The 18,892-nt window shown below is 47.6% G+C and overlaps 1 protein-coding gene across 3 annotated transcripts in view; it reads right to left on the bottom strand.

The window, feature by feature from the left end:
• The window catches only part of LOC147732512 (palmitoyl-protein thioesterase ABHD10, mitochondrial-like), an 81,754-nt gene extending 70,786 nt beyond the window's left edge, over nucleotides 1–10,968 (bottom strand). Inside the window, exon 1 of one of the 3 annotated variants that reach the window (XM_086957045.1) lies at nucleotides 10,894–10,968. The gene's annotated coding sequence lies outside the window, so the exon portion shown is untranslated. The other 2 variants (XM_086957047.1, XM_086957046.1) reach the window with 2 other exon arrangements.
• Nucleotides 10,969–18,892: the final 7,924 nt, after the last annotated feature.

Raw genomic sequence — 18,892 nt, 5'->3', positions numbered from 1 at the left:
CAGTGCTTTTCCTTGGATTCCGATGTTTCTGAGGCGTTGTAGTAGGAATTGCAGTGTCTGAAGGTGGACACTGCAATTCTGACATCACCCGAACCTGTGACATACAGAGAAAGGGTTGGATGAAAGCAGTGCTTCATTTGTAAAAAGCATAAGTGCCAGGACCCTTGGCAGGAGGCCTCTGCACCTTGCACCACCCATTGCCGCTACAAACAAGAGTACCAGCACAACCACTAGCCATCACACTCCTACAAGTGTTACAATTCAGATTATTCCAGACCTCCAAAGCTATAAGAATGGTCTGGAGGGCAGATAGTAGTCATTTTTAGGGCTCGGCCTACGTCAACCCTGCGTCAGCAGTGGAGGCGGAGCTCCGAGCTCTTATGTTATCAAAAAAAAAAAAAGTTTCTTTAGGGGTCCGGGCTGCCACATTCCTTAGTGCGCACGCGTTTTTTTTGGCATCTGCATAGTGATTCGTCTTCGCTGTGCTGTGTTTTTATTATCCTTGACGCTATAGGCTTAATGTAATTTGTCGGTCGCCATGTTGGCATTTTCTGTGTGGTTACACGCACAGCAGTGCATTAATTTCAATTAGGAGCTGTCAGGGTGCCGAGATAATGTAATGCAGATGTTGTGGGCGCGTTCACCAGTCTGCAGTGAATGGCGCGCGTTCGTGCTTTTCTTGTGTTTTCTTTCCGTGTAGGGCAGACGTGAAAGGCTTGGTCTTAAGAGCAGAAGGCCATATATCTTGAATTATCTCGTCATCACGGCGGAGATAATTGAAAACATATGCCTGGAGTGGCGCGCTCGCGAGGCCGAGAGCTGAGCAGGATGACTCCATGCCACAGTGTAAGCAGTGCTTAATTTGTAGAAAAATAAGTCCCGGTGCTCAAAATCTTTCTTATGCGGCGCCCGCAACTTTTCACAGTTATTCACCTGGTTAAATTACTACGCAACCCAATTGTACCATTGTTATGGCCACTGCCTACACTGACAACTCGGAAGCAGCCAGAATCAAAAATAAACTACTGCTTGAGCATCACGACATCGATTATAACAGTCTACTTATTTCACAACTGCATTCATTCAAACAAAATGCATTTGAAAGTGCGTTCCTGGGCAAATTGCTTTCATGTGCCGAGCATTACGATCCGCTTCAATAAAGAGGTGTTTTTTAGAAACAAAGTTGGGTAGACTGTTAGTTGCTATATGTAACAAAATCAGACCATTCAGTTCAGCGTGTAGAAGCAATTTACTTGAGAATGTTTTTGCATGAAAGTATAGCCATTCAAACATGTCAAGGCACTGGATTGTCCAGAGGGGATTAAACAGTCCACCTAAATACCTTTTTATTTATTTTGTAGTGAATTTATGAGCGTTTATGTAGTGAATGCCACCTGGTAGGCATATGCCTTTTGGTGCAAGAGCTTTACATTCTTAAAATGTATTAGTTTGTAAGGGTAGTCCACTGTGCCTCGCAGCGCTTTGGTCGCCTTTGACTATAAACATGAAGCAGCTTTGGAAAAGTGCGTTTTGCCTACTAGCCCCGAACTAGTTATAAGTACAGGGCCAGTGTAATGCCCCCAATAAGTAGCGGGTGCTGGTAAAAGGTAGCAGTGGGCATTCTTGGCACAGTGGTGCAGTGTGCAGCCTGCAGTGGAAGGTAACCATGAGCTCAGGCAAGTGAGTGTGCCCAGCACCTGTCAAAGACTTTAATGCCTCTGGGCACAGCCCGGGTAACTTGCCGTTATCGTGTGTGTAGTGAGTGCAGAGTGCAGAGTGCAGAGTAGTGAGTGCAGAGTAGTGAGTGCAGAGTAGTGAGTGCAGAGTGGGGAGTGCAGAGTGGGGAGTGCAGAGTGGGGAGTGCAGAGTGGTGAGTGCAGAGTGGTGAGGGAAGAGTGGTGAGGGCAGAGTAGTGAGGGCAGAGTAGTGAGTAGTGAGGGCAGAGTAGTGAGGGCAGAGTAGTGAGTAGTGAGGGCAGAGTAGTGAGGGCAGAGTGCAGAGTAGTGAGTGCAGAGTAGTGAGGGCAGAGTAGTGAGGGCAGAGTAGTGAGGGCAATGTAGTGAGGGCAGAGTAGTGAGGGCATAGTAGTGAGGGCAGAGTGCAGAGTAGTAAGGGCAGAGTAGTGAGGGCAGAGTAGTGAGGGCAGAGTAGTGAGGGAGAGTAGTGAGGGCAGACTAGTGAGGGCAGAGTGCAGAGTAGGGAGGGCACAGTAGTGAGGGCAGAGTAGTGAGGGCACAGTAGTGAGGGCAGAGTGCAGAGTAGTGAGGGCAGAGTAGTGAGGGCTGAGTGCAGAGTAGTGAGTGCAGAGTAGTGAGGGCAGAGTAGTGAGGGCAGAGTGCAGAGTAGTGAGGGCAGAGTAGTGAGGGCAGAATAGTGAGGGCAGAGTAGTGAGGGCAGAGTAGTGAGGGCAGAGTGCAGAGTAGTGAAGGCAGAGTGCAGAGTAGTGAGGGCAGAGTAGTGAGGGCAGAGTAGTGAGGGCAGAGTAGTGAGGGCGGAGTAGTGAGGGTAGAGTGCAGAGTAGTGAGTGCAGAGTAGTGAGGGCAGAGGGCAGAGTAGTGAGGGCAGAGGGCAGAGTAGTGAGGGCAGAGTAGTGAGGGCAGAGTAGTGAGGGCAGAGTAGTGAGGGCAGACTGCAGAGTAGTGAGGGCAGAGTAGTGAGGGCAGAGTAGTGAGGGGAGAGTGCAGAGTAGTGAGTGCAGAGTAGTGAGGGCAGAGTGCAGAGTAGTGAGGGCAGAGTAGTGAGGGCAGAGTAGTGAGGGGAGAGTGCAGAGTAGTGAGGGCAGAGTAGTGAGGGCAGAGTGCAGAGTAGTGAGGGCAGAGTAGTGAGGGCAGAGTAGTGAGGGCAGAGTAGTGAGGGCAGAGTAGTGAGTGCAGAGTAGTGAGTGCAGAGTAGTGAGTGCAGAGTAGTGGGTGCAGAGTAGTGAGTGCAGAGTAGTGAGGGCAGAGTGCAGAGTAGTGAGGGCAGAGTAGTGAGGGCAGAGTAGTGAGGGCAGAGTAGTGAGGGCAGAGTAGTGAGTAGTGAGGACAGAGTAGTGAGGGCAGAGTAGTGAGTGCAGAGTAGTGAGGGCAGAGTAGTGAGGGCAGAGTAGTGGGGGCATAGTAGTGAGGGCAGAGTGCAGAGTAGTGAGGGCAGAGTAGTGAGGGCAGAGTAGTGAGGGCAGAGTGCAGAGTAGTGAGGGCAGAGTAGTGAGGGCAGAGTAGTGAGGGCAGAGTAGTGAGGGCAGAGTAGTGAGTGCAGAGTAGTGAGGGCAGAGTAGTGAGTGCAGAGTAGTGGGTGCAGAGTAGTGAGTGCAGAGTAGTGAGGGCAGAGTGCAGAGTAGTGAGGGCAGAGTAGTGAGGGCAGAGTAGTGAGGGCAGAGTAGTGAGGGCAGAGTAGTGAGGGCAGAGTAGTGAGGGCAGAGTAGTGAGGGCAGAGTGCAGAGTAGTGAGGGCAGAGTAGTGAGGGCATAGTAGTGAGGGCAGAGTGCAGAGTAGTGAGGGCAGAGTAGTGGGGGCAGAGTAGTGAGGGCAGAGTGCAGAGTAGTGAGGGCAGAGTAGTGAGGGCAGAGTAGTGAGGGCACAGTAGTGAGGGCAGAGTAGTGAGTGCAGAGTAGTGAGGGCAGAGTAGGGAGGGCTGAGTGCAGAGTAGTGAGTGCAGAGTAGTGAGTGCAGAGTAGTGAGTGCAGAGTAGTGAGGGCAGAGTAGTGAGGGCAGAGTAGTGAGGGCAGAGTGCAGAGTAGTGAGGGCAGAGTGCAGAGTAGTGAGGGCAGAGTAGTGAGGGCAGAGTAGTGAGGGCAGAGTAGTGAGGGCAGAGTGCAGAGTAGTGAGGGCAGAGTGCAGAGTAGTGAGGGCAGAGTAGTGAGGGCAGAGTAGTGAGGGAAGAGTAGTGAGGGCAGAGTAGTGAGGGCAGAGTGCAGAGTAGTGAGGGCAGAGTAGTGAGGGCAGAGTGCAAAGTAGTGAGGGCAGAGTAGGGAGTGCAGAGTAGTGAGTGCAGGCGCAGAGTGGTGTGTGCTGTTGAGTTCAGAGTGGTGTGTGCTGTTGAGTGCAGAGTGCTGTGTATTGACAATGTAAATGACAATGCCATTTATTTATGATTCAAAGAAAAAAAAAGAAATGTCATGAGCAATGCCAATAGCTCTACCTTTAATGATGCCGAGACCATTGCATTGTAAATGCTTGTTTAATGTGTATTGAATTAATACACAACGTTGTGCTCATCTCTAAGTTAGATAAGCAGTGGCACCATGTGGCAGACTGTCATAAGTGCAGGTGTTGAAAATTAAGTGCCGGTGCCGATTACCGGAAACTACCGGCTCACTGCTCAAATTAAACACTGGATGAAACGCTGTTCCAGTCTCCCCATATGCCGAGTCCTACTTTTTCAGAGAATAAGACAGATGACAACACGCTAGAGAAAAGATGATGGCAGCATTGGGTTGCTGTACAGCGGTCTCCGCACGTTTTTCACAACTTCTGGCTGAGCTTATCAGCTAAACTGCAAGCCTTCGAACAGCTGCAGCACTCACAATCCCGTGCTCGTCTTTCAATAAGGAATCTGCATGCCACTGCCGCCATGTTCTTTATCAGGAGGAACCAGATAGGATTGCGTATGAAGGACTAAACGGGTTGACTACGGCTACAGTCTTTTTAACTGAAGAATAAATAAAGAATGAGCTACAAACAACACCACTGATTCTGCTACCGCTGATTTATATCTTTGCATAATAATTGCGGTTACTGTTGAAAACTTGTGATATAATTTGTGTGCTGGACCAAGTTGTGTTATATGTGTGAGTAAGACAGTTTCTGTCTTAGGAGATTTAGGGGCTTTTGAAAGGAGATTTAGGGGCTTTTGAATCTCCGATCCGTGGCACCTAAAAGATTATATAAAACAGTACTTAGGATAGGTGCAATTGTGCTTAACCCCATTCCCCGGCCTCTTTTTTCAATTGGATTGCGTATGAAGGAACTGGTGGTTGTCGAAGGGCATACGAGACACGTTGAAAAGGCATCTAGTCAGAAAAGTTTCTGGCAAAAAACAGGGACATCTTAAGGATTTTGGGGGCCCTGGACCAAACGTATTTTGGGGGTCTCTGTTCGGAACAGCTTTGAATTGATGATGCAGTTTCAGCTTTTTCATGCCCTCTTTGGCCAAGTCGCTGACAGTGGACAGGCACAGTAGCCTATATTCTAAATGCGTTTACATCTAATATTTATGGATAGTGAGGTGTGTTTTCAATATTGTAACACAGCGGCAGCTCACTAAAATGACTGCAAATAATCTCTGTGGCATACGAATATGTGAGGTCCTGCTTTGATCTGAAACAATGAAGCATAAACGCAACATTTCTCTGCAAAATGTCTGTTTCAAATACCATTTTCCTTTAATTTATTTTGAATATGGGTGAATCGTGAGAGTCTATTACAATCTGTTTAAGAATTATTTAAGGTCATCAGGACAAGACTATCTGCAGAACAGAGGTGTCTCTATTAGGGGGCCGGCGGGCCCCCTGAAAGGCTGGGCCCTGGGTCAGAGCCCACTTTGCCTTAAAACGTCTCTGCAAAAAACAGAAAGCATCTCTTATGGTGCTCGTTACGGCTCACCGTTTATGGCCCAGACGGGTTAGATAAAAACAACCTTTTCAGGCTGTTTTACTTTAAACTTCTGGAAAACAAAGACAGCAGCAACACAGCTCCCTGCACCTTGCTCTCTTCTAATTCTAAACAGCTCTGAATAGGAACTGGCGGCATTCAGCCCATTCACAGGAAGAGGGAGTATGGATAAGGGTGGAAGAATATGTACTCGGGACAGAGAGGAAAGGGGTAAGAAGAAAGAAGCCCTCTGAGGGGAATTTAAACAATGACAGAAAAGTTGAGAAGGAAAATTGGGAGAAATAGAAAAGATCATGTTAACAGAAAAGAGAGAGAGGAGGAGGAAACAAAGGGAAAGTGTATCAAGAGACAGGAAAATAGATGGTGAGATTGAGAGGTAGATGATGAGCGAAGGGGAAGCAAGAGCCCGAGTGTAAAAGCGTGAGTGATTTAAACGAGTAGAAGCTACATGGCAGAGCATATGGTAAATACAGCAAGAAAATAAACATGAACAAGAGAGTGGTGAGAGAGAGGTAGTTCACCCCAGATAAAGGGGGGAAAAGATGGAAGACAGGATTGAGAGAAAGCCATGGTGAGAGGAAGGGAGTGAGAGATGAAAAGGAGACAGGGAGAGAGAGTGAGATAAAGGCGAGGAGGAGTGTGGCAGTGGCAGTCAGGCAGAGGGTGGCAACCACCTGCAGGCAAAGTCCTCTAGCAGACGTTTGTTTGACATGCTGTCCATGGTGAGACAGGCTTTGTGCGCTAATCAAGCTTCCAAAGCATGATGAGCAGGGCTGGCTTTAGCGCTGGTGGCACCCAGTGCTACAATATTTGTTGGTGCCCCCCAATGACGATCTCCACCACGGATTCCCTCTCTAGCACCCTTTAACAGTGCTCCTAAAGTCTCCATAAGCACACCCCCGCAGATGCATTTAATTAGTTATATAGCGCCCCTACTATCAGTGTAGGGTGTCAAAGCACTTTGCATCAAACATACATTACACAGAGACAAACAATCATACATTTGTAATTCAGCGTATAGGAAATGTTACATAAACCAGAGGGATACAAGGTGTAGGAGTGAGGACATCCATACTGGTGAGCAGAATAGTTTAAGAGTGCTTGTATAAACTCTAGAGAAGCACAAACTCAGAATTTAAAAAGGAACACCATAGTTGGGTTTCTCTTTAATATTAAGAATCGATTTCTACCCAAATTAACCCTTTTTGAAACATTAATCTGTGCTCCAATCTAAACTTTCCAGTGTGCATGTAGTTCTTTGATGCAAGCTAATAGCTCACTATTCTATATTAGGATTTTAACTTCTAAATTGCAAGAAACGAAAGGATATCTATTTTAATAGCAATAACCCACTGACTTTATAACATTACTAGCAGCCCGTCCTGACGTTGTATGGGTATGAATTGCTGCCGGCCAGTAGTATATGGTTTTGTAGGATTTCGTTTGATAGCATTTCTTATCTGTGACAGGCCTGTGAAACGCTCCGATTCACAGTGTACTGCTGATGCACTTAAGACTGCGCGTTCAGTAGTGTGTGAACTCGAGTTTCCCTACTTTATTTTTCCTTGCAATATTATATAGCACAAACTCGAAAACATGGCATGAGCACAATTTACATTACAGAAGAACACATTCATTTGTGGTAGGCACGGGGAGACAAAGCGATTTGCCTGGAATCACAGGATGTTGAGCTGATGCCAAGATTCGAACGTAGCTCCCCAGCTCTAAAGTTCGCAATTCTAGAACTTGTGGCGGGAGTTGTGTCTAAAAGTGTATGTCGGTGCTGGCCATCAATGAGAGAGACCTGTGCATTTTTCAAATTGGTGGTGAAAAAATATGAGTATGTTGCTGGAGATGTGGGCCGCCGTGCCACCAATGTACTTACCGGGGGAGGGTAAACACCCATTATTCCGCAACTTAGAATGTTTTTATCAATGCCCCAGTGTCAGCATCCCTAGTCATAGTTCCCCATTCATCCCTCATGTGCAAGTGTTGGTGCCTCAATATGTGTCTCCACTGTTAGTTTAAACACACAAAAGGTGTCATGAGACTGCTTTCAATAACAATAGCTCCTGGACATCCCCCGTCGCAGCCACATCTCCGGACACCTGAGAGATCTGCATTGGCTCCCGGTCAACAAGAGAATCATCTTCCGTCTCCTCACCCACGCACACAAAGCCCTACACAGCCAAGGCCCAGGATACCTCAACAGCCGCCTCAACTTCTACGCTCCCAAACGCCAGCTTCGTTCGACCAGCCACGCCCCCGCCGCCGTCCCCCGCATCCGCAGAGCCACCACAGGGGGACGGTCCTTCTCCTACCTCGCCGCCAAGACATGGAACTCCCTCCCCACCCACCTCCGCCTGACCCAGGACCACCTCGCCTTCAGAAAGCAACTCAAGACCTGGTTGTTCGAGCAGTAGCGGATCCCCCCCCCCCCCCCAGCGCCTTGAGACCCTCTGGGTAAGTAGTACGCTATATAAATACGATGATTGATTGATTGATTGATAGCTCGGGGTACCACTCCAACCCATCGTTCTTTTGCTCACCGTGCCACCTCAGTTTGGAAGCAGCTATATGCTAATCAGTCCTGACCCTGCTCCTCATGGGCATTAACTGTGATGGGGTAACCCTGTGTCCCTCAGAACCTGGACATTTACACAACACACTACAATTGGTTCTGTCAGATGAAAAATTTCTTAGCAGCAGGCCATAATTGATATGTACCAAGAAACATACCGAGAATGTTATTGTATGATTTAAACAAACAGTATAATATTCTTTTTTATTTTTATATATGAGGCTGTCACATAAATAATTCAAACAATAAAGAGTAACTAGTGAGTGACTTGTGGTGAATAAGTGAAAAAGGTGACAAAGTGATAAAGTGTATGAAAGGAAAAATTGCAACAGAATAAAATGTATGAATCAAGGAACGTCTATCCTTGTACAAATTAACATCAAACCCCTAGACTAAATCATATTCCAACTTGGGGGTGATTAAAACTATAGGACATGGATTGATAAGAGGTGTTGACATTTCAACCCATGAATCGGTGTTACTCAACAAATGTCACAGTGGGTCTTTTTCAGGACAATGAGGAGGAAAAGGACAACCTAAAATGGGCCCAATGATTTATAGAATCAATCAGGAAACACACAAAAGGTGACAGGAGACTGCGTGCAATAACAATTGCACAGGGTACCACTCCAACCCATCGTACTTTTGCTCATCATGCCACCTCAGTTTGGAAGCAGCCATATGCTAATCAGTCCTCATCCTGCTCCTCATGGGAGCAGTCCAGCCTGAACAGCCAAGCCAGTTCCTCCCTGAACTGGAACACAAGCAATGCAGGACCAGTTTTACCTTAGTTATGGGCTCATCAGCCGAGTACAGCTTTGTTCTAGTGACACAGTGAGCATGGGACCCAAGCCTGGGTATATCCATGCAATGAAACACACGAAAGGTGATGAAAGGCAGCTTGCAATAAGTCTTACCACGGGCAATATCCTTAGGTAGCACTCCAACCCATTGTTCTTTTGCTCACCATGCCATCTCAGTTTGGACCCAGCCATATGCAAATCAGTGTTGACCCTGCTCCTTACGGAAACAATCCAGCTAGAAATGCCAAGCTAGATCTTCCCGGAACACAAGCAACCCAGGACCGGTTTCACTCTAGTGATGGGTACAGCTTGTTCCAGTGACATAGTGAGCAGGGGCCCACGTCTGGGAATACCCATGCTACTTAGGGCGGTACATGAAACACACAAAAGGTGATGAAAGGCAGCCTGCAATAAGTCTAACCACTGACAATAGCCCTGGGTAGATCTGTAACCCATCGTTCCTTTGCTCACCATGCCACCTCAGTTTGGACACAGCTATATGCAAATCCGTCTTGACCCTGTTCCTCATAGGAACAGTCCAGCCTGAGCTGCCAAGCCAGATTCTTCTTAAACCAGAACATGAGCAATTTAGGACTCGTTTCGCCCTAGTTGTGGGCTCATCAGGTGGGTACAGCTTGGTTGCAGTGGCACAGTGAGCATGGGACTCACTTGTGGGCATACCCATGCTACTTAGGGCAGGCAGTACATCAAACACACAAAAGGTGATGGGGGGCTGCTTGCAATAAGTCTAGCCACTGGCACTAGCTCAGTTTAGCACTACAGCCTATCATTCTTTTGCTGACCAGGCCACCTCAGTTTGGACCCAGCCAAATGAAAATCAGTCTTGACCCTGTTCCTCATGGGAACAGTCCAGCCCGAACTGGCAAGGCAGGTCTTCCCTGAACCAGAGCATAAGCAACCTAGGACCGTTTTCCCCCTAATTATGAGGTCATCAGCTGGGTACAGCTTGGTTCCAGTGACATAGTGAGCATGGGGCCCACGTCTGGGCATACCCATGCCACTTAGAGGGGTTCATGAAGCATGCCAAAGTTGATAGGAGGCTGCTTGCAATAAATGTATCAATGTTTTCTAAACAAACCTTGAAAACAAGCACTATCAAAGCAAATACTTTGGCACTGCTTTGCAGAGGTGAGACCGGATGGCTTTGAAAATGCTTGTTTTTTTTAAGCAAACAATTTGACAGTACCACAAAGCAAATAAGACAGCTATAGCTATAGCTAAAAACAACACTCCAGTATAGTTCACTAGGCGTCATGTATTACAGCAACACCAGCCCTAAATACAGTGCACGTGACAAATTAATACCTTTCTTAGCTGATTGATAGCAGTGGTATCGGAGCACAGAGGTTTTCTTGAAGATTTCCGAATTTGTGTTTAGAAGCAAATATTTTTATTAAATGTAACGCAGGACACAAATTAAATTGAAAACCTTCAAAGGGTAGAAGAAATAATCTTTCTTTGATTTCAAAGCATTTTTTTTTTAATTCTGCACATTACATTTGTGATGTCTCGACTTGTGCTTTGGCAGTGAGGGCTGAGCCAGACCCCCTGCTGGCCTCTGGCTTGGCTTTCTCTATGAATGTGGCTGTTGGTCCATCTCCGTGCACCACAATGCAACAATACTTTACTGCGCCTGACCTGGGGCGGGGCCATGCCCACCCTCAAATCCGCTTCGCCCAGAAGCTCTTCTTTATAGAACAACATAACATAAAAACAGTAAATTGCTTTGCTTGGTCTGGAGGCAGGGCTTGATCATCCACAAAAACACTCCCACCCCAGATCAATATGGAATACTTTACGGAGGCAGTGAAAGGATGACACAAATCGGGGGTGGTCCATCGGTGCACCGCCAAGACCCTGCCTCAGACCTGGCCCAGTTTGAAGCTCGCTCACTCACCTCAGATCGGATTTCTGCTTTTAAAAGCAATTGTAGAGGGATGAGTGTGATTGTGCAGGGACGGGAAGAATGTCGTACCCTGAACCTTGACGCACTCTGGTGCAGAGCCAGCAGTTGAATATTAACACAAGTAATCTGTGTGCTGGACACACACACTTTATGGGAGAGGAAATCATAAAATCGTAAGCCTAAAATGTTGGAAATTAAATAGCACTTGATTTTACATTGCTGCCAAATTTTGAGCTTGGCGATGTGTAACATTTCGATGTCTACATTGTGATTGTGTATGACACTTCAGTGCTTTCCATGTTCCCCTGTGAGTGACACATTTATGCATATAAAATGAAGCAGTTATGTTCTTATAGTTAAATAGATATCCGATACGACTCTATTAGCACTCAGTGTTCACACAGTCCCTGTGCTGTTGGATTTCCTGGGCTTCTCAACTGCAGTTATTATTTTTGCTATAATGTAAGTTTTGAATTAAAGACCAGCTTCAGGTCAAGGGTTCTAAAGTCTTAGGGATGGACAGGAGCTCCCACTCTTTCCAATAGAAGGGAAGTGGAAAAAGTAGGGCCTGATTCATATCTTAGTGGGATAGATAGATTGGTGGAAGAGGTGTGGTGCAGTGGCCAGGGTGGCTGACTCAGCAACGCTGGGACTCACGGTTCAATCACCGGCCCTGGTGGCAGGTTAGCCCAGCACCCTGTGACTCTGGGCAATAGTTCACTTAATCTTCCCGACCGCCCCCAGCGCTGGGACACCTCTCCGGAGGTAGCTGTGCGCTTTACAAATGCTGGTATTTCATTTCATATTTCATATTCAGTTGCAAGGGCAACAGAGTTTCCATACCACCAAGACTATGGTTCACCCACCAGATTTAAATATGGGTGGAGAGTTGGTTCCATTACGGCAGAGTCTACCCTGTCTCCACCATGATTAAACCCCTCTGACGGACCAACAGAGTAAGGGACGCCGAGTTTTACCTTTAGCTTTGTTCACCAAATTTAGATTTAGAGTTTCATTTTCACTGCACGCTACCTCCAGGAAGACTGTGGTGGTAAGGCGCATTGAAAATTACAAAATGCTCCCCTCGCCATGGGAGAGGACTCCTATAATGAGGGGAGCATTTTTTTTTTCTTTTCAAAAAGAAAATCCTACTTCAGTATTTTCTTTTTGAAAATACAAAAGAAAACAGTTTGCCGTACAACGCCATCATACTTGGCAGATTCATACAGCAAACTGTAAAAAGCATTCACAGGAACCACAGTGAAGTCGTTTCCTGTCGCTACTTTAAGAAACGACTGTCAGTTTGGCGGTCATTTCATAATTTGGTGGGTGGAGGTGCAGTGCAGTCAAAGCAATGGAGTAAATTACTCCTTTATCTTAACTATCAAACCTCTATCCGCCATATTATAAATCGGCCCATAGTTCCTGGATGAGTGCATTTTCAATGCCTGGTATCGTTAATGGTGAGATATGCTCCAAAGAGCAGAGCCGCCCTAAAGCCCAGCACCCACTGAGCCTGAAGTGCCCCATAAAGAGCCCTTAACATGCAGAAAAGTCCTAACCCCAGAACCACTCCTGACAGCTTTGCATAGCTAAGAGTGCTGCTGTCTTGCTGGATCAGTGCTACTGCTTGTGCAGTGCTTCTGAAGAGCAGTCAGAGGAGGTTAAATCGTGACGGGGGCAAAGGGGTACGGTAGCAGGGCAGGGCAAAAATTGAAAATTTCATGTGATATCACTTACCTTGATGTCACATGGGTGAAAGGTGGTCTCTTACTGTTCAACTCCACTTTTGGAGAAATCTGGATATTGGCTCCTTTCAACCTAGCCATATGGTCAATGCTATTGACATTAACTAAACACTATTGCTTTGGAGAGTTAGGCCTAAGCGCTAAGGATTAGCCTCACAGTGCCAGAATGATTAGAAGAGGTAAGTAGTGTTCTCAAACACAATATCAAATATAATTACGCTTGTGCATGAAATACTTGCAATGCATGCCATACATCCACTGGCCGAACATTTCATTATAAAGGGTTGATAAAGTGACAAACATTGTGCGGCCAACCTTTTATTATTAACCATTCATGGTAAGATCAAAAGACCGCTAGCTTTCAAACTAAGCAAGCATACATGGCCGTCTCTAAAATTCTGGGAAAGCATGGCTTTGCAAGCCATGCTTCGTTAGACAAATAGTTCATTGTGTTGTGTTTGAAACGTTTAATTTTTCAAAGGTAGAGAGACAATGGAGAATAAGAAATAATTGCTACTTAATTGCTGTTTGAAAGCGGAGCGGGGTTGAGACATTTGTGTTGTTAATTAGATCGGTGGCTTGCTGGGATAGCGCCCTGGGCAGAAAGAAATCATTTGCAGAGGCCTGTACAAGCCGTGTACGAGCTATATCGAAAGGTAATGTAGCAGTGTGGAATAGGTAGGTTGGGGGAGGTAGTGATTGAGTTGCAAAATGACACTAAAGTAATACTAGAGTCTCGCCTTTTGAAAATATTGATGTTACATGCAGTGGCGTCACGAAACTTGAGCCCCCCCCCCCCCCCTGCAAAGCACATGGAGCATCCCCCCGCCCCCCGGCGTGGCCCACCATGTACCACTTTGCCCTACCATGTCACAACGTACTAGCGCCCTTAGCATCCAGCAGGCACATGCATGCTTGATGACTTGATTGTACACATGCATAAACACCATGCGCGTGCCTACTAAATGATGCGGGAGACATTTTATTTATCTTTTTATTTACTGATCCAAGATGTGTAAATAAAAAATAACAAAAATCAACTGCGCAACAGGGCTTTTCTGCAAGCGGAGTGACCCCGCAACAGTGCGACGGTCCTCCTCGCCCCCATCCGAACCACTCCTGCCTAGGCTGGGTCAGATGCAGACACTCACTCACCTGACGTCCTGACCTGTGACTGTGAGGGCTGGGGGGGCCTCCAGCTCAGAGTTAGGGCGGCGCCAGTGGATGGGCAGAAGGCAGGCAGGGGCTGAGGGGGGGTAGCGCAAGGTTAGCCAGGTGGGGGCCGGGGCCGGGCAATTTAAATTATGGCAAATAAAGGCCCCGCGCTTTATAAGTCCTGTTTGATCGATTGAGTGATTGAACTCAATCATGTTCAGAACAGTCAACCGTTGAAATAGATTATGACTCTTCTTTACAAAGCTGTACGACGGTTGGCCTCAGATCAGCTCTCTAACATCTTATCCCAAAATACATCTATTATAAATCTATGATTCATTAACTCAGCCTTGTAATCACACTCAGGTCATCTTGTGGCATATCAAAATTCTGGACCTTGCACATTCACAGCACTTTACATTGGAACTTCCTGCCACCAAACATTCATGCTACTTCCACTTTACAAGCATTCCAAATAGTGCTAAAAGACCACCTTCTGAAACCTAAAACCGAGGTATGATTCCGCTCTGCATTTTGCTGCAAATGTGCACATTTCACACCTATATGTTCCATTAGTTAGAAATGCGTTTTGGCATTAGTTATGTGCTGTCCAGCACATCTACACACTGGTGTAACTCATCCGTTTAAGCGGTTCCACTTGTCTAGATTATGTTAAGAACCCTACCTTCGTTGATAAATGTACTGTGTTCGCTGTTATGTAAAACATTTCTCTTCAAACGCTAACATTGCTAAATAAAATATTCAGTTCAGAGGCATTTCAGACCTGCCCCTCCAAATTCCTTGTGGGCCCAAAAGTATGTATTACTTATTGAACCTGCACACATATGGAAGATTACCCTGCAATGAAAGCGCCATAATTACTTGCCAACTAAAGCATCTTTCGAACCGGCAAATGAATGGATGTTCACTTAGCCCTTCCCAGATAAATCAATCGATCAATCATTCCACCCATCACTGAAAAAAGGAAGCCAACAGCACTGACACAAGCTAAAAAGACCGTAAATGAAAATGTACTCTAGTTGTAATACTTGTTTTGCTTCTTAATATCTGGGTCACATATCCGTCTCAAATCTATTCTCTATTTACAAGATGCTTTTGAAGTAATTTCTGATTTAGAAATAACACTGTAATGGTCGTTATGAAAAAAACAACAAGCATAAAATACTGCTGGTCACATGAAACCTACATTATATATGTTTACAGTGTAGACAGCAAAACAACAGCCTTAAATTGCGCTTTACCTTTAGGCCAAGTTTCTGCAAGAAAGGAAAGCATTCAGATGTTAGGTAAAGATGTTTTATAACAATGCCAACATGAAAAGAATGAGAGCGCTTAATTTGAGCCGGTGGTTGCCAGTGGGTACCCACCAGCACTCATTTATGGAGACTGGCACTGATTTTATCTTCTCAAACATTTCCTGAGAGCACAATGAGAATAGAAGGAGGAAGAGAAAGGCAGAAAACAGTACAAAGGGAAAAAAAAGGAACCCACAAGAGTGAGATAAAGGTGAATGGAGAGCCTGGCAATGGATTAAAGACGCCTGGGGCATGGACTTCATTTAGGGGTTGCAGCTGGGACAAACTCCTTAACTGGCAATTTCTACACCTTAGACAGAAATGCGGCAATGTTAGTGACTATGATTTACAGGCCAGGCCACTGAACTTAACACCAATCTCAGAGCGCGCAACTAACCCCCCAGGGCCATGACCAAGGTACGCAAGAGAGCTAGAAACAGGTCCTGGGCAGCAATATTAGAACCCAAAACCAGGCCCAATGATGATATTATCACATCTTCACTTTCACTCCCAACTTGAAGCGTTTACAAAGGATTGTACAAAAACACTGGCTGATACTGCACTCTGGTTCCTTCAACACCCTCCTTCCACGGTTTGCGTTTAAACAGACACAGCAACTAATGTTGATACATGCAAGACCCCGGGCAATTCCCAGGTCAGAATAACGCCCACTTTGGACCCGCCATCCAGTTACTGACACTCCCCCTGTGGGTTATGTGGTGTATGCCATCTCACCAAAACAACAAAAGAAATCAGGCTAGATCATTCATATATATGGACGAAGAAACAGGCGTGGTTTGTCCATTGGGGCGTGGGGGCGTAGCCCCCCCTGCCCGAAGCCGCCCGCAGCTCCCTCAGCGTTTGTGATAATCATGTCAATGAATCAACATGACGTCAGACCGCCCTGCCATGGCGGTCTGGCGTCATGTTGATTAATTGACATGATTGTACAGGCGGCAACACAAGTGCGCATGAGTGGGGACGAAGGGTGAATTTTTATCCGTGCCCACGCATGCGCACTTGTTTTTTTGCGACGTTGCGCATGCCCATTAGGAGCCCTAATGGGCATGCTGCGGGCGAGAAGGTACCTGTGCCCCTGGCGCCAGGATTGGCCAGAGGCGCTGTGAGCCTGTGACATGTGGGGAGCAGAGCCCAGAGGTGGCGCGGACCGGGACCGGCAGCAAGGTAAGAGTGTTTGTTTTTCTTTTATTTTAAAGTGTTTGGTGCGAGCGTGCGTGTATGCATGAATGTTTGGTGGAGAGTGTTGCGAATGGATGTGTTTGTGTGTATGCCTGAGTGAATACATTTCTTTGAGTGTTGTGTACGTGGGGGGGGGGGTCGCCGCCGGCCTGAGTGGCCTGGTGCCCGCACTCGCTAATCAGTTTGCGCCCCACCACTTTAAAATGTCACCAGCCGCCCCTGCACAGAAATGCCATACCAACTGCAACACAAAGAACTGCGCACATCACATCACCTGTCCTTGGATGCTTGGATACATTGGATGACAAGCAATGACAAGACAAGCAGAAACTGGGGTCACAGAGCACCGCTGCACATGCAGTGCAAAAACGAAGCACCACCATGATGAGCGCACATTTCCTGGCCAACAACTACACCCCTGATGGCAGGGCTTTAAGTGGAATGAAAAAACTGGGGGGGTCTCTCAAATGGGCGTGGTCAGTGTAATTAGGGGCGTGGCTTTAAAACACGCTAAAAATCTGTGTTTAGCATAGTTTGCCATCCAACTGGCATTTTGCTGTTTCTGTCATTGTATCCAGATATATGATACAACAAGTAACATCATACCTACAAGTAAGGACTATTGGCTTTGCCAATGGTTGTTAGTTGCATAAGATAAATAAGCTGCAACTATGGCTTGTTACATATAATATTGAAAAAGCTTCCAATTTAAGCCCTGGTGACACTACCACAATGTTGCTGCTCCTGAATTTCAAAAAGAGAAGGGACCAGAGAGAGAATGACTCTCTTTAAGGGATTTCCCTTCCCCCACAATACTCACCTGGCATGACGTCATGCCGTTACTTCTCCACTAGTGAGAAGTGAGCAGTGTGAGCATCGATGTGCTTGCTGTCTCGAAACGGGTCTCTATCGGGCTGTTTTGCGCCCTGGCACTTTTTTCGGGACTGCAGTGACACCCTAGGCTGGGTCAGACTCAGAGACTCGCTCACCTGACCTGTGAGGGCTGGGGGGCCTGCTGGGCCTCGCCTGCAGCTCAGAGTTAGGGCGGCGGGAGTGCCGAGGATGGGCAGAAGGCAGGCAGGGGCTGAGGGGGCGCAACGCTCAAGGCTAACTAGATAGAGGTCGGGGCCGGGCAATTTAAATTATGGCAAATAAAGGCCCCGCTGGTGACGAAAATTCGGACAGTACTGAGCGTGCCGTGGTTTTGTCTTCTCTTGGCTATGCGCGCCCCTGATGCCACACCTTAATCGAACGCGCATTTTTTATTGCGTGTGCGCATGTGTTGTTCCTGTCCCGACAAATGTAATGAGGGCATTGAAAACCAGCCAGCCCTGCCCCCCGCCCCGCGCGCATACGCGTCACAGAAGGCGGAAAGTTAGGACTGTCAGGACTCGTCTCGGAGTAAACAAGTGCGCGCCGCGCCAGCGCGCACCCACCCCGCCGCCATTGATTGATATAAAGAGAGAGAGCCTGCTCAGGGGCGGCCCGGCACCATTTCTGAAGAGCCTCAGGGCCCTGGCCGGAGCCCATGCACCATTTATAATTGCCTCAGGGCCCCGGCCGGGGTCCCCGCGGCCCCGCACCGTCCACTCCATTGAAGAGTCTCGAGACTCGGGCGCCCGCAGTCAGTCCTGCTCGCAGTCGCACCATTAAGAGCCTTAGTCAGTTCTCAGTTAGTAGTCACACCCGGGCCCCGCCTACCATTGGTATCAATTTCAGTGGCCCGGCCGGGGCCCCCGCACCATTCCTGCATCAAGAGCCTCAGGGCCCAGGCCGGAATAACCATTTACAACTGCCACCCTCACGGGCCCCGGCCGGGGCCCGCCTATCATTGTGTCAATTTCAGGGGCCCCGGCCGGGGCCCCCCGCACCATTCTTCAAGAGCCGCTGCCAGCCTCACCGGCCCCGGCCGGTGCCCCGCACCATTTAACAATTTCAGGGGCCCCGACCAGGGCCCTCGCAGCCCGCACCAGTCCTCAAGAGCCCTTATAACATTTATAAGTTGCAAGTGCCTCACGCATGGGCCCCGGCCGGGGCCCCCGCACCATTTCTAAGACCCTCAGGGACCCCGGTCGAGGCCCGCACCATGTCTAAGACTCGCAGGGGCCCCGGCCAGGGCCCCTGCTGCTGCAGTGCGCACAGCGCACGGTCCATTACATCAATGATGTATTTACAGTGAGGGAGGGGCCCGGGGCCCCCTGGAGCACGGGGCCCCCGCAACGGGGGGGCTGCAGAGGCTTGTGTTACGCCCCTGGTCACATGTCCTTAATATCTGAGAAAACACTCGCCAAATTGCAAAGGGACCAGGACCATACAGCTCAACTCATATTTAGCGTAAGAAGTAATAACCAAGTTGTGCCTGTCCTCAGGGAAATCTACGGGATCTTCGTTAAAGAGATACATTAATGCAAGACCATTTCCATTATCCACAAGTCAATCCAGCCACTCCTCAGGTACTTAACCAAACCCTTTTGGTCTTCCAACCACCAATGCAAGATCTCTCTCCCTGAACTTACTGGCTACCTACTCGCAGAGGCTCAGTGTTTGGTAGATCACTCCAAGTGCATTATT

The sequence above is a fragment of the Lissotriton vulgaris genome, chromosome 2_1 (assembly GCF_964263255.1).
Source record: "Lissotriton vulgaris chromosome 2_1, aLisVul1.2, whole genome shotgun sequence".
NCBI lineage: Eukaryota > Metazoa > Chordata > Amphibia > Caudata > Salamandridae > Lissotriton > Lissotriton vulgaris.
The sequence above is the reverse complement of the archived record's forward strand: the minus strand, read 5'-3'. Positions and strand labels throughout refer to the sequence as shown.